Source organism: Notothenia rossii (genome assembly GCF_949606895.1).
Source record: "Notothenia rossii genome assembly, chromosome: 3".
Lineage (NCBI taxonomy): Eukaryota > Metazoa > Chordata > Actinopteri > Perciformes > Nototheniidae > Notothenia > Notothenia rossii.
In genome coordinates, this window is record NC_136901.1 from 93675366 (window position 1) to 93690454 (window position 15089).

Consider the following 15089-nt stretch of genomic DNA (forward strand, 5'->3'; position numbering starts at 1 on the left):
GTATGTAGTGTCTCTACTTTAAAGAGTCCTCTCCTGCTGATGTTCAGGTGTATATCAGTATGTAGTGTCTCTACTTTAAAGATTTCTCTCCTGCTGATGTTCAGGTGTATATCAGTATGTAGTGTCTCTACTCTAAAGAGTCCTCTCCTGCTGATGTTCAGGTGTATATCAGTATGTAGTGTCTCTACTTTAAAGAGTTTTCTCCTGCTGATGTTCAGGTGTATATCAGTATGTAGTGTCTCTACATGTCTCCATGCTCTAATGTTCAAAAAGCTCTTTATTTTTCTCTGTGCTGCAGCACCTCTTTTCCACCTCTGTCTGAAACCAGAGCCCAGTCTGCTCTGATTGGTTAGCTGGCCGGCTCTGTTGTTATTGGTCGACCACTTAGAGATGTCCGCCCAATATCACGTACAATGTGTTGGAGCGATAGCCAATAGGAGCACGATTGTTACATAGTAATGTCATTACGTTACATAAGTAAACAAAGGAGTCCAATGGAGGCGTTTAAGGCAGGGAGGGAGTGTGTGGGAGAGAAACTCCCTCTGGAGGGAACACAGGGATTGTAGCCTTTGCAGACCGTTTACATGCACTAAAACCTATAGAACACACAAAAGGAGAGGGAAAACCCCAAAAACATAATAGGGCCTCTTTGAAGCTGTTGCCATTCTATGGGTTTATTCGCTGGGTTTCCTTATTGGATAAATTGCCTGCCTGTTCGAGCTGTAAATTGAACATAATATGAAATTCATCAAGAACAGACTCGCTGGCTACGTTTCATTCATCCACCAAAAATATTTCCTTGTTTCCCTTATTGCAAATAACAAAAACCATAATCATTATGTGTATTGTCCCAAAAGGTCTCCTGAAATGTGCATATTGGGTCTCCAAATTATTCCAAAACCTGCAGTTGATTATAATGGATTGGTTCCTGTGGTGTTATTAATCAGGAAGTGACGGGCGATAATGTGATTAGATCAGAACAAAACAACCTTTTATATGTCAGCTTCTTATTATTCATCACTGAAGATTCCTCATCCCCTGCTGTGAGCATAATTAAAGCCATTAAAAAACATGTTCCTGAAACATGTTTAACTTTTGAAAATGCCTACGTTAAAGGCAGGACTCTGTCTTGTTTGTCTGGCCGAGTGTTTTCCCAGACTAAGTGTTTTATTGGCTCCACTGCTTTGAAAACAAGTGGAGCTCTTAACAAATCCATCAGCAAACAGCGACAATAAATCTGAGTCTCCCTCCATACTCCCCGGGGATAACACACTTTAATTTCATAAAGCAAATAGCTTCATGACAAAATGTCCTCCTTTGTATTTCTGTAGCAGTAATGCTTTTAATTTCAAATGTAATGGTTCACTTTGTATTATTTATAACCGTCTCTTAGCTGGGAGATATCCCACTATTACATTTAGAAGAGCTGTTAATATAACAGCAGGCGACAGTTCTCCCAGGGAACTGATGGAAACCATGTCCTCTTAAATCATCTCCTATTGGAGCGCCGCTAAAAATAAGTCCTCCAACAGAGAGACTCAGTATGGTCCGTGTAGAGGAAGCTGTTTCATTTTGCTACGGATAAAACTACAACTTCATACAGGAAACAATATGCAGTGTCTCTACTTTAAAGAGTGCTCTCCTGCTGATGTTCAGGTGTATATAGTGTCTCTACTTTAAAGAGTCCTCTCCTGCTGATGTTCAGGTGTATATCAGTATATAGTGTCTCTACTTTAAAGAGTCCTCTCCTGCTGATGTTCAGGTGTATATCAGTATGTAGTGTCTCTACTTTAAAGAGTCCTCTCCTGCTGATGTTCAGGTGTATATCAGTATGTAGTATCTCTACTTTAAAGAGTTCTCTCCTGCTGATGTTCAGGTGTATATCAGCATGTAGTGTCTCTACTTTAAAGAGTCCTCTCCTGCTGATGTTCAGGTGTATATCAGTATGTAGTGTCTCTACTTTAAAGAGTCCTCTCCTGCTGATGTTCAGGTGTATATCAGTATGTAGTGTCTCTACTTTAAAGAGTCCTCTCCTGCTGATGTTCAGGTGTATATCAGTATGTAGTGTCTCTACTTTAAAGAGTCCTCTCCTGCTGATGTTCAGGTGTATATCAGTATGTAGTGTCTCTACTTTAAAGAGTCCTCTCCTGCTGATGTTCAGGTGTATATCAGTATGTAGTGTCTCTACTTTAAAGAGTCCTCTCCTGCTGATGTTCAGGTGTATATCAGTATGTAGTTTGTGTGTGTGTGAGATTTGAGGCCCAGTGAATGGTGTCTCATTAGTAACATGGAGCTCTTGTGATGATCTGATGCTATCTGTAGCCGAACCCCCACTGTTCCACTTTCAATACTTTTTTCTTTCTTACTAACATCTGAGCTGGTTTCAGGATAAAACAGGCCAGAGGCACAAAAGTCCCCTATTATACTCAATATATCACAGGTCTCAGATATATCCACAGCCTGTCTCTGATTGGCTGGAACACCAAACAGATCATTGCAGCATTACCCATAATCCCCTCTGTTTCAGCACTGTTTCCAAAGTGCTGATTCTCTGTTTGTTACTTTAGATGAAAAATAAGGAGCCCCTCCCCACGCCCCTCTGAGAGACATTTGGTTACAAAGAACTCAATGGTGCTCTAGAGGAGATTCAGGTGATAAGGGGGGGGGGGGGGCGGGTTACCTTGATTGCTGATTGGCTAATGGCTACACAAGACAACACATCGTTATGACATCATAAAGTGGGCAAAATCTGATCAGCTCATTTTCAGACAGGTTTTTATAGAAATGGATCAAAAAGAGAGAGAATCTTTGTTCCTGAAACTTTCAGAGTCTCTTTCCACAGAGGGGACACATGTTGATGTAGAAGAGACATGAAGAAGAGGGGACACATGTTGATGTAGAAGAGACATGAAGAAGAGGGGACACATGTTGATGTAGAAGAGACATGAGGAAGAGAGGACACATGTTGATGTAGAAGAGACACGGAGAAGAGGGGACACATGTTGATGTAGAAGAGACATGAGGAAGAGGGGACACATGTTGATATAGAAGAGACATGAAGAAGAGGGGACACATGTTGATGTAGAAGAGTCATGAAGAAGAGGGGACACATGTTGATGTAGAAGAGACATGAAGAAGAGGGGACACATGTTGATGTAGAAGAGACATGGAGAAGAGGGGACACATGTTGATGTAGAAGAGACATGAGGAAGAGGGGACACATGTTGATGTAGAAGAGACATGAAGAAGAGGGGACACATGTTGATGTAGAAGAGACATGAAGAAGAGGGGACACATGTTGATGTAGAAGAGACATGAGGAAGAGGGGACACATGTTGATGTAGAAGAGACATGGAGCAGAGTGGACACATGTTGATGTAGAAGAGACATGAGGAAGAGGGGACACATGTTGATGTAGAAGAGACATGAAGAAGAGGGGACACATGTTGATGTAGAAGAGACATGAGGAAGAGGGGACACATGTTGATGTAGAAGAGACATGAAGAAGAGGGGACACATGTTGATGTAGAAGAGACATGAAGAAGAGGGGACACATGTTGATGTAGAGGAGTCATGAAGAAGAGAGGACACATGTTGATGTAGAAGAGACACGGAGAAGAGGGGACACATGTTGATGTAGAAGAGACATGAGGAAGAGGGGACACATGTTGATGTAGAAGAGACATGAAGAAGAGGGGACACATGTTGATGTAGAAGAGACATGAAGAAGAGGGGACACATGTTGATGTAGAAGAGACATGAGGAAGAGGGGACAGATGTTGATGTAGAAGAGACATGGAGCAGAGTGGACACATGTTGATGTAGAAGAGACATGAGGAAGAGGGGACACATGTTGATGTAGAAGAGACATGAAGAAGAGGGGACACATGTTGATGTAGAAGAGACATGAAGAAGAGGGGACACATGTTGATGTAGAAGAGACATGGAGAAGAGGGGACACATGTTGATGTAGAAGAGACGTGAAGAAGAGGGGACACATGTTGATGTGGAAGAGACATGAGGAAGAGGGGACACATGTTGATGTAGAAGAGACATGAAGAAGAGGGGACACATGTTGATGTAGAAGAGACAGGAACATGTTTGCATAATAGGTGACCTTTAAAATCAGAATCAGAATACCTGTATTCATCCCAAAGAGGGGACATGTACATTTGTTGCAGCAGGAAAGAGTCAGATAGCTTAATGTTAACTAAGAAGCATAAAAAACCAAAAACAAAGTCCTGGGTGTGTTGGAGGCGAACAACTTCTCCATCAGACAACGAATAAACCTGCAGTATGAATGTGGAAAAGTAAGCTCTGATTTATTATGTGTGACACCGAACAGTAGCTGCTGTCGATCTGTGTTTTTATGGCGCAGGGTTATCAATTCAATATTGTACAATGGATAGAAATGACAACCAGAATGTCTCTTCTTTCCAATTAAACTTTCCCTGTGAAGGGTGAGCGAAGCCCAGAAGAATTTTTATCAGTTTATTGCTCCAAGTTTCCAGCTCTCAGCAGAATAAAGGATCTAATCTCACAGATAGCCGCTCTGTAAACGGATGGTTTATAACTCCGTGGACTCTGAAGCTCTCACTTTATCAGCTCTGCACCACTGTGCCAGGAACTGCTGCTTAAGACTACCAGTGTTATGACACACACACACACACACACACACACACACACACACACACACACACACACACACACACACACACACACACACACACACACACACACACACACACACACACACACACACACACACACACACACACACACACACACACACACACCAGGCCCAGCAGGAAGTTCTCCCGCTGTGTTTCCTGCCAGCTTCTTATCTGTGTGTTTAACAGGTAGCAGTTTCTTTCGTTACGGAGCCTCTGCAGAGATGTGAAGATGTGTGTGTGTGTGTGTGTGTGTGTGTGTGTGTGTGTGTGTGTGTGTGTGTGTGTGTGTGTGTGTGTGTGTGTGTGTGTGTGTGTGTGTGTGTGTGTGTGTGTGTGTGTGTGTGTGTGTGTGTGTGTGTGTGTGTGTGTGTGTGTGTGTGTGTGTGTGTGTGTGTGTGTGTGTGTGTGTGTGACCTACATGCTCCTCTCCATGCTGCAGAAACGTTAAGGTTAATGGGGCTGGAACTCGTGCTGGCTCCCCGGCGAGATCACTCTGTGTTTATAGGGCTCTCCGTCACTTTTAATGGCCACCTTTAATAAAGTCTTTATTGGATTTTCAGTTTACAAACAATTCCTCAGAGGGAGAGTTCATGTTGTTGGGTTTAATGTCAGAGGGTGGAGCCGAACCGCCAGCTGCAGGGAGAGGGTTTTAATCAATTCATAGTTCATCCAAAAAACAACACACATTGGCTGCTTTAAAATGTGTTTTGTTGATATTGACTTTCACTGTAAATCAAATACACTTGGGTTGGATAAAACAAGCCATTTAAACACAATGAATGTGGGTTGTCGACAAGTTAATGAAAGAATCTTTATTTAACAAGAGGAGCTCATTTAAAAAACACAGTTGCAATTAAGATAGTTGTGTCAAACTCAAAGGGACATTTGACTTGCTTCTTCTGTGCCAACTTTAGTGAACTGCGGTCGGTATCTATTTTGTAAAGTCAACATTTCAAGACTTTTCACTCGTGTCATTTTCAAATGTTTATGCGTCAGAGTTATGAAGCCTGTCTTCATAAATTAGTGCTTTATTGACGTCAGCTCTAAAACTTACTTTGCTTTGTGTCTGAACAACGTCAGATTGATTAGTTAACATCGCTTGATTTTTTGTTTCATATATATATATTATATATATATATATATATATATATATACGTGTATTCCATTGAAACAGGATATATTGTGCTCCTACTGTGACATCTCTACTTTAAAGAGTTCTCTCCTGCTGATGTTCAGGTGTATATCAGTATGTAGTGTCTCTACTTTAAAGAGTTCTCTCCTGCTGATGTTCAGGTTTATATCAGTATGTAGTGTCTCTACTTTAAAGAGTCCTCTCCTGCTGATGTTCAGGTGTATATCAGTATGTAGTGTCTCTATTTTAAAGAGTCCTCTCCTGCTGATGTTCAGGTGTATATCAGTATATAATTTCTCTACTTTAAAGAGTCCTCTCCTGCTGATGTTCAGGTGTACATCAGTATGTAGTGTCTCTACTTTAAAGAGTCCTCTCCTGCTGATGTTCAGGTGTATATCAGTATGTAGTGTCTCTACTTTAAAGAGTCCTCTCCTGCTGATGTTCAGGTGTATATCAGTATGTAGTGTCTCTACTTTAAAGAGTCCTCTCCTGCTGATGTTCAGGTGTATATCAGTATGTCGTGTCTCTACTTTAAAGAGTCCTCTCCTGCTGATGTTCAGGTGTATATCAGTATGTAGTGTCTCTACTTTAAAGAGTCCTCTCCTGATGTTCAGGTGTATATCAGTATGTAGTGTCTCTACTTTAAAGAGTCCTCTCCTGCTGATGTTCAGGTGCATATCAGTATGTAGTGTCTCTACTTTAAAGAGTCCTCTCCTGCTGATGTTCAGGTGTATATCAGCATGTAGTGTTTCTACTTTAAAGAGTCCTCTCCTGCTGATGTTCAGGTGTATATCAGTATGTCGTGTCTCTACTTTAAAGAGTCCTCTCCTGCTGATGTTCAGGTGTATATCAGTATGTAGTGTCTCTACTTTAAAGAGTCCTCTCCTGCTGATGTTCAGGTGTATATCAGTATGTAGTGTCTCTACTTTAAAGAGTCCTCTCCTGCTGATGTTCAGGTGCATATCAGTATGTCGTGTCTCTACTTTAAAGAGTCCTCTCCTGCTGATGTTCAGGTGTATATCAGTATGTAGTGTCTCTACTTTAAAGAGTCCTCTCCTGCTGATGTTCAGGTGCATATCAGTATGTAGTGTCTCTACTTTAAAGAGTCCTCTTCTGCTGATGTTCAGGTGTATATCAATTTGTAGTGTCTCTACTTTAAAGAGTCCTCTCCTGCTGATGTTCAGGTGTATATCAGTATGTAGTGTCTCTACTTTAAAGAGTCCTCTCCTGCTGATGTTCAGGTGTATATCAGTATGTAGTGTCTCTACTTTAAAGAGTCCTCTCCTGCTGATGTTCAGGTGTATATCAGTATGTAGTGTCTCTACTTTAAAGAGTCCTCTCCTGCTGATGTTCAGGTGTATATCAGTATGTAGTGTCTCTACTTTAAAGAGTCCTCTCCTGCTGATGTTCAGGTGCATATCAGTATGTAGTTTCTCTACGTTAAAGAGTCCTCTCCTGCTGATGTTCAGGTGTATATCAGTATGTAGTGTCTCTACTTTAAAGAGTCCTCTCCTGCTGATGTTCAGGTGTATATCAGTATGTAGTGTCTCTACTTTAAAGAGTCCTCTCCTGCTGACGTCCAGGTGTATATCAGTATGTAGTGTCTCTACTTTAAAGAGTCTTCTCCTGCTGATGTTCAGGTGTATATCAGTATGTAGTGTCTCTACTTTAAAGAGTCCTCTCCTGCTGATGTTCAGGTGTATATCAGTATGTAGTGTCTCTACTTTAATTTTCAAAAAGCTCTTTATTTCTCTCACACTTCCTGTGCTGCAGTGCCTATTTTCACCCTCTCTCTGAAACCAGAGCCCAGTCTGCTCTGATTGGTTAGCTGGCCGGCTCTGTTGTGATTGGTCAACCGGCTTAGAGAGGTCCCGCCCCTTAGCCTATCACGTACAATGGGTTGGAGCGATGGCCAATAGGAGCATGAGTGTTTTATTTTAGTCGTGAAGCTTTGATGGCTCTTTGGTTTATATTTCACTTGCTCAGAAGGGAAAGAGACTGTTCACCACTTGGCAGTTAGGGTGATGATGCACTCGTGGAGGCTGATTTCCTGAATACCAATAACACACCAACACAGCGGTTAGTGGGAGGTTTCTGATTTATGGCCGTCAGACTGAAGGCTTAACTGTCGTTTATTTCTTCCTCATTGAAGGATAATAAAAACACCCGAGGGGAGGCAAAGAATAATCATTGTTCCTTCATTCACCTTGAAGTATTAGCCAATTGCACCGGCGTGTGATCTCCAGTTTTATAAAGGTTAAGCAGCGTGGACTTTGTTCCTGAACGAGAGGGAGCAGGCTGTCAGTCATGACTCATTCAAATGTCGGGGGTGTAAGGTTGTAGAAAATATTCAATAATTCACAACGAGAGGCTGCATTGTGGTGAGAGAAAGTTAAGTATCTATGTTAGAGGATGGTGGAGGTATTGCTTAAGAATGTCATTTACATAGGCGGCTAATGTTGGGCTATAAAGGAACTACATCACGGTCACATGACTTCACGTCACCACCGCTAAGCTAAAGGTGACTAATGTTGGTCTATAAAGGAACTACAGCACGGTCACATGACTTCACGTCACCACCGCTAAGCTAAAGGTGACTAATGTTGGGCTATAAAGGAACTACAGCACGGTCACATGACTTCACGTCACCACCGCTAAGCTAAAGGTGACTAATGTTGGGCTATAAAGGAACTACAGCACGTCACATGACTTCACGTCACCACCGCTAAGCTAAAGGAGGCTAATGTTGGTCTATAAAGGAACTAGAGAACGGTCACATGACTTCACGTCACCACCGCTAAGCTAAAGGTGGCTAATGTTGGGCTATAAAGGAACTACAGCACGTCACATGACTTCACGTCACCACCGCTAAGCTAAAGGAGGCTAATGTTGGTCTATAAAGGAACTAGAGAACGGTCACATGACTTCACGTCACCACCGCTAAGCTAAAGGAGGCTAATGTTGGGCTATAAAGGAACTACAGCATGGTCACATGACTTCACGTCACCACCGCTAAGCTAAAGATGGCTAATGTTGGGCTATAAAGGAACTACAGCACGGTCACATGACTTCCATTTTTCTCAAGACATGAGCTCCTTGAAAGCATCATAAAACATTGTTTAGGGAAATGTTACTTCTTTGCTTTAGGTAGTACGAAGCGCGCAGAGAAGATTTGTTTTCCTCTGTGCGTACATTTGCAATACTTTTAGGGAGACTTGTAATCAAGAATATGTTAATTATCAACAGTAGTTTTTACAATTTGTCCTCCATTTATTTTCCCATTCTTTTCTCAAACAAAGTACAGATTTTCTCAGAAGTGGCTGCTCCGCAAATTGTATACGTTGGACAGGATGTTTTAAAAGTGCAGTATATTTGCGTGAATGTGAGACGTGGCATCGATTTTGCAATGAATGGATGACTCTGTCTTCTCAGTGACAGTGGTTACATAGTTGTTAGTCACTTGGTGCTCTTTGGACAGTCCTGCAGTTTTTTATGGCTCATGCTGTTGAAATCTCACCTGTTCCTGTGCACTAAGAAAGACGGACAGACGTTTAAATAGACAGACAGACAGACATTAAAATAGATAGACACACAGAGAGACAGACAGACGGACAGACAGACAGACAGACAGACAGACAGACAGACAGACAGACAGACAGACACACACACACACACACACACACACACACACACAGACACAGACACAGACAGACGGACGGACGGACGGACAGACAGACAGACAGACAGACAGACAGACAGACAGACAGACAGACAGACAGACAGACAGACAGACAGACAGACAGACAGACAGACAGACAGACAGACAGACAGACAGACAGACAGACAGACAGACAGACAGACAGACAGACAGACAGACAGACAGACAGACAGACAGACAGACAGACAGACAGACAGACAGACAGACAGACAGACAGACACACACACACACACACACACACACACACACACACACACACACACACACAAACACAGACACATGTCCTTGATAACGATTCAATGAAACCATGAATTGAAGTCTCTGTCTATTGACTAATTGCTTCAAGGCAGAGTCAAAGCTTGAGTCCAACATTCAAATCTAACAAAGACAATCAGAGTGCTTTTTGCTTGTGAATGCAAAGAAATATTCTACAAAACCACCAGATAAACCCAGACAGGCTTCGACAAAAATAACCTCTCTTTCTGTGTTGATTATTTTTGGACCAAAGCTTTATTTCTTTATTTAAAGCAAGTGTAATTCACTGGGAGTGCTTTTGTCTCCCTAAACAGAATGGATCTAAACTTGGAAAGATCCAAGCGCACCGAGACCATGCTTATAATCCAATACCTCCTGCTTTTAGATGAAGACATAGGATGTTAAAGACTCTGGGGATAAGGGATTATTCAAAATATAAAAAAGTAGGAAATCACTTAAAGAAATGAAGACCCAAAGGGCCTGAAACCGCCCTATAACCCTGCAGAGCTACTTCCTGGTGTGTCTCTGCCCCGCTGTGTTTATGGTGTCTGTACAGTACATGCAGTTTCACGGTGCAAAGGACACTCAGACAGACGCTTGGATTTACCGCGTGCTTCTTGACTTACACATATAAATGTTGTTAAGCTGTATGGAGAAGCGACGCCACATCTGCAGATCAGCTATGAGTCTGGTGAGTTAAATGTTTCTTTAAGTGACTGAAAGGAGAAGGAGTTTCAGGATATTAGAAAAGAGCAGAATAAGGAGGCTGAGGCTGAACTTCGAATCAGGGGATAGCAAGTTCGAGTCCCACTGCAGTCAGCATGTCGTTGTGTCCCTGAGACACTTCACCCCAAAGTGCTCCTGTGGGGATTGGCCACAGTATTGAGTATGTCAGTCGCTTTGGATAGAAGCGTCTAACAAGTGACGTGTGATGTGATGTAATGAGAGATTTAGAAGTTGACTTTTTCTCCTCTTTACGAGATTTTTTATATTTTTATTAGGGCCGGGACTTGATAAAAAAAATTAATCTAATTAATTAGAGGCTTTGTAATTAATTAATCGCATTTTTAATCGCATATAAATATCTGACCTGAGAACAGTGAGAAGCAATTTTTTCCACATGGATTTTAGTATACCATTGAATAATGACTGAATACATAAACTTAAGCAACAAAACATTGTTTATTTTTTTCAAGGAGGTCCTTAACCAAGACCAACAGAAAAGTGACATTTTTGCCATAAAGTGTAGCAATAGCATATTTAGGAATATAGTACATTTCAGAGATTCAGGTAGCCTATAGGTAGGTAGACCTTCTGTAAACTATAACACTTTGTTTTTGAAGTAAAACACAATACTTTCAAGTACATTCAGAACATTGGAAACCCTGACTATTAGAAAACATCTCTCTGTTGCTTCAGAGGCCAGAACAGACTTTGTTGATTTACCAACAGTTGGTTTAAAAAATCTAATCAATTTCAGTCCAACTCTCTCAATAACCTTGGCCAAAACAATAAACAGTTCAACATAAAGTGCCAGTTGCACCAACAACATAATAAATAGTTCAACATAAAGTGTACCATTTAAAATAAAATAAAAAAGTGCCAGTGATTGACCTCAATCCCTCCTGTTCTTCCAATATCCTGATGAAAAATAAAATCTCTCTGTTGCATAGGCCACTGTTTGATCAACGCGAATTGGGTGTGGGTCCTTGTACTCCGAGTCGGGCTAACGTCCACGCTAGCTTCCACGCTAGCTGCTATATGTTTTGCATTGAGGTGATACTTGAGGCTTGATGTGCTGCGGTGATATGCAAATTCCTTTTTGCATAATTTGCAAACAACCGTGCTCTTATCGACGCTACCATCCGTCCGTTTTTTAAAACAAAATATCCCATCCACGGGGCCAACCAAAGCGGTCTCATCAGCTTCTTCGTTCATGTTTGACTATTGTTCACTGTGGTTTGTTGTTGTTTGAAGTCATGAACGTTAGTTGGTGCTCCAGTATAATCGGTACCCCTGAAACTCATCCAGTGAGAAACGTTCCGCGGTGCAAAAATAAGTGCGATTAAAATGCGTTTGATTTCAGCGAAAGGCCTTAACCTGAGACCATGCTGACATTTAGCAAAGCAAGTGCTCATGAGATACCATCTGGTGTCATTTTAAATCAGGAATCAATGAAGGAGCTCCCCACAAGGAGCAAAGAGCTTCTTCTGTTCAGCCTCTTGTCTCTCTGATCACTTTCTTATCTTATTATCCTCCTTACTTTTCTTTGCTCGTTCTGTACCTTCTTCTCCAGCATTATAAAACACGTGGATGATTCACTGCGTCATCTTTAAGTCCTGGATCGATATCTTAATGAGCCATATTCCTGGAGAGGGAATAGACTTTATACGTTGCAGAGTGGTTTTGCATGCAACAGCAAGTCCTTTATTATCATTTATTGCACAGCTTAGTGGGATACTTGATTCTGATTGGTCAATTTGGACATTCCTGAGGTTGTTAATTTAATCAGAAAACACTAATTTTTTTATATACATTTTTATATTTGTGGAGAGCACGATCTTTTGATTCATGATGACTAAACTGTTCACAGTAAAAAAAAAGAATGAGAGAACAAGAGAAGGAAAGCCGATACAAGACAGAGAGCTGGACGTCAGAGAAAGCAACAGAAGAAGAGAGACACTTTTTCTGTATTCACCTTGCAGCTATGTGGCTTTGATCCTGGATAAAGTGTTTAAGTCATGGATGTTTAAAGTTTAACTTCTTCATATTTGACTAATATTAAAGTTGACTTTTCATTCAGGAAGTATGACGCTGCGCTGTCAGTACGCTTGTCCATGTTTGTGATTGGTCGAATGCTCCAAATACCACCTCTTTCATGTGAACGCGCCCCTAACTAGATAGGACACGGCTGGCTTGAGCGATCTAATTTTTGGACCAAGCTTCGTAGTACAGGCCTCTGAAGAAGACTGACAGGAAGTAAACATTAAAGGGAACTGTCACTACCCGATCTGCCGCCCTGCCCTATCTGCCACCCTGCCCTATCTGCAGTGCGTATGTGCGAGATGGTCCGCCATATTGGACAACTCCGTACGGCAACCCAGGTAGGACACTTGACATAGTGGCTTTTAGCAAAGCTGAAAAATAAAACTCAAGAGAGATGAGTTATTGTTATTACAACGTGACTTCACTATTATTTAACAACTCTTTTTATTGGGTTCTTTTAATTGGGGTTAAGTACATTGTCAGAATAAGTGAGAAATGGATTTAACTTCTGTTAGACAGCTATATGCCATACATTTTTGCATACATTCACAGTAGATATTTATTCAGTATGATAGCTGTCTAACAGAAGTTCAATTCATTTCTCGTCCGGGCAGAGACAATTAATATTGTCGTTTTTTTTGTGTTCTTTTTCTGCTTTGCCAAACGCCGCTGTGTCAAGTGTCCTATTAGAGTTGCCGTATGTAGTTGTCAAATATGGCGGACCATCTTGAACATGCGCACTGCAGATAGGGCAGGGCGGCAGATCATGTAGTGACAGGAACAACATAAGAAGACAGACAGGAAGTAAACACTAAAGGGAACAGCAGAAGAAGACAGACATGAAGTAAACACTAAAGGGAACAGCAGAAGAAGACAGACAGGAAGTAAACACTAAAGGGAACAGCAGAAGAAGACGGACAGGAAATAAACACTAAAGGGAACAGCAGAAGAAGGCAGACAGGAAGTACACACTAAAGGGAACAGCAGAAGAAGACAGACAGGAAGTAAACACTAAAGGGAACAGCAGAAGAAGACAGACAGGAAATAAACACTAAAGGGAACAGCAGAAGAAGACAGACAGGAAATAAACACTAAAGGGAACAGCAGAAGAAGACAGACAGGAAATAAACACTAAAGGGAACAGCAGAAGAAGACATACAGGAAGTAAACACTGAAGGGAACAGCAGAAGAAGACAGATAGGAAGTAAACACTGAAGGGAACAGCAGAAGAAGACTGACAGGAAGTAAACACTAAAGGGAACAGCAGAAGAAGACAGACAGGAAGTAAACCCTAGAGGTGGTCTTTTTTCTTTAATGACTGCCTTGCCTAGTGTCCCTATTTAGCTAATTGTTCTTAGTATTGGTCTGTTTTAGATTAGCCCTCCATGTGTTACTTAATGAGAATCAACAGGATCTTACTAATCCTTAATGAAATACAAGAACTAAAACAAGACTGCATCTCACCATTGAGAGTGAAGAGCCCCAAGACTGCCTTCAAAACCAAATTAGCATTTAAATTAAATTGAGGAATCAATCATGACGTACTGAAGTGTGTTTCCTCGTCTTTTGGATGCAAGACAACGCTGTCCTCTTCGCCAGAATGACACCAGTTCTCCTTCACCAGACATGAGGGATATTGTGAGTGAAGGATCCACTCAGTGACAGCATTAACTGCCTGGAGATCCACTCAGTTGGCAGCTGGATGTTCCCCCCTCACCACCAGGCAGCCACGTGTGAATACCACTGACAAATTAAACCAAACGGTCATCAGCGTGCGTGCTCTGAGACTGTTGTGTCATAGAAGCTGCGAGTCTAGTCCAAATTCAATGTTTTTACTTTATATTAAAGGTCCCCTATTATCCTGTTTTTCATCAATATATCCCAGGTCTCAGGGGGGGGGGAGAGTCTCTTTCCACAGAGGGGACACATGTTGATGTAGAAGAGACATGGAGAAGAGGGGACACATGTTGATGTAGAAGAGACATGAAGAAGAGGGGACACATGTTGATGTAGAAGAGACATGGAGAAGAGGGGACACATGTTGATGTAGAAGAGACATGAAGAAGAGGGGACACATGTTGATGTAGAAGAGACATGAGGAAGAGGGGACAGATGTTGATGTAGAAGAGACATGGAGAAGAGGGGACACATGTTGATGTAGAAGAGACATGAGGAAGAGGGGACAGATGTTGATGTAGAAGAGACATGGAGAAGAGGGGACACATGTTGATGTAGAAGAGACATGAAGAAGAGGGGACACATGTTGATGTAGAGGAGACATGAAGAAGAGGGGACACATGTTGATGTAGAAGAGACATGAGGAAGAGGGGACACATGTTGATGTAGAAGAGACATGAAGAAGAGGGGACACATGTTGATGTAGAAGAGACATGAGGAAGAGGGGACAGATGTTGATGTAGAAGAGACATGGAGAAGAGGGGACACATGTTGATGTAGAAGAGACATGAAGAAGAGGGGACACATGTTGATGTAGAAGAGACATGGAGAAGAGGGGACACATGTTGATGTAGAAGAGACATGAAGA

General features: G+C 41.7%; 1 protein-coding gene across 3 annotated transcripts in view; it reads left to right on the plus strand.

The window, feature by feature from the left end:
• Positions 1 to 15089, plus strand: part of htr4 (5-hydroxytryptamine receptor 4) — a 186680-nt gene that overhangs the window by 40627 nt on the left and 130964 nt on the right. Inside the window, exon 1 of one of the 3 annotated variants that reach the window (XM_079670847.1) lies at positions 10356 to 10469. The exons of the other annotated variants lie outside the window; for them this stretch is intronic. The gene's annotated coding sequence lies outside the window, so the exon portion shown is untranslated. Of the gene's footprint in view, positions 1 to 10355; positions 10470 to 15089 lie in introns of those variants that run through there. 3 annotated transcript variants of the gene reach the window in all.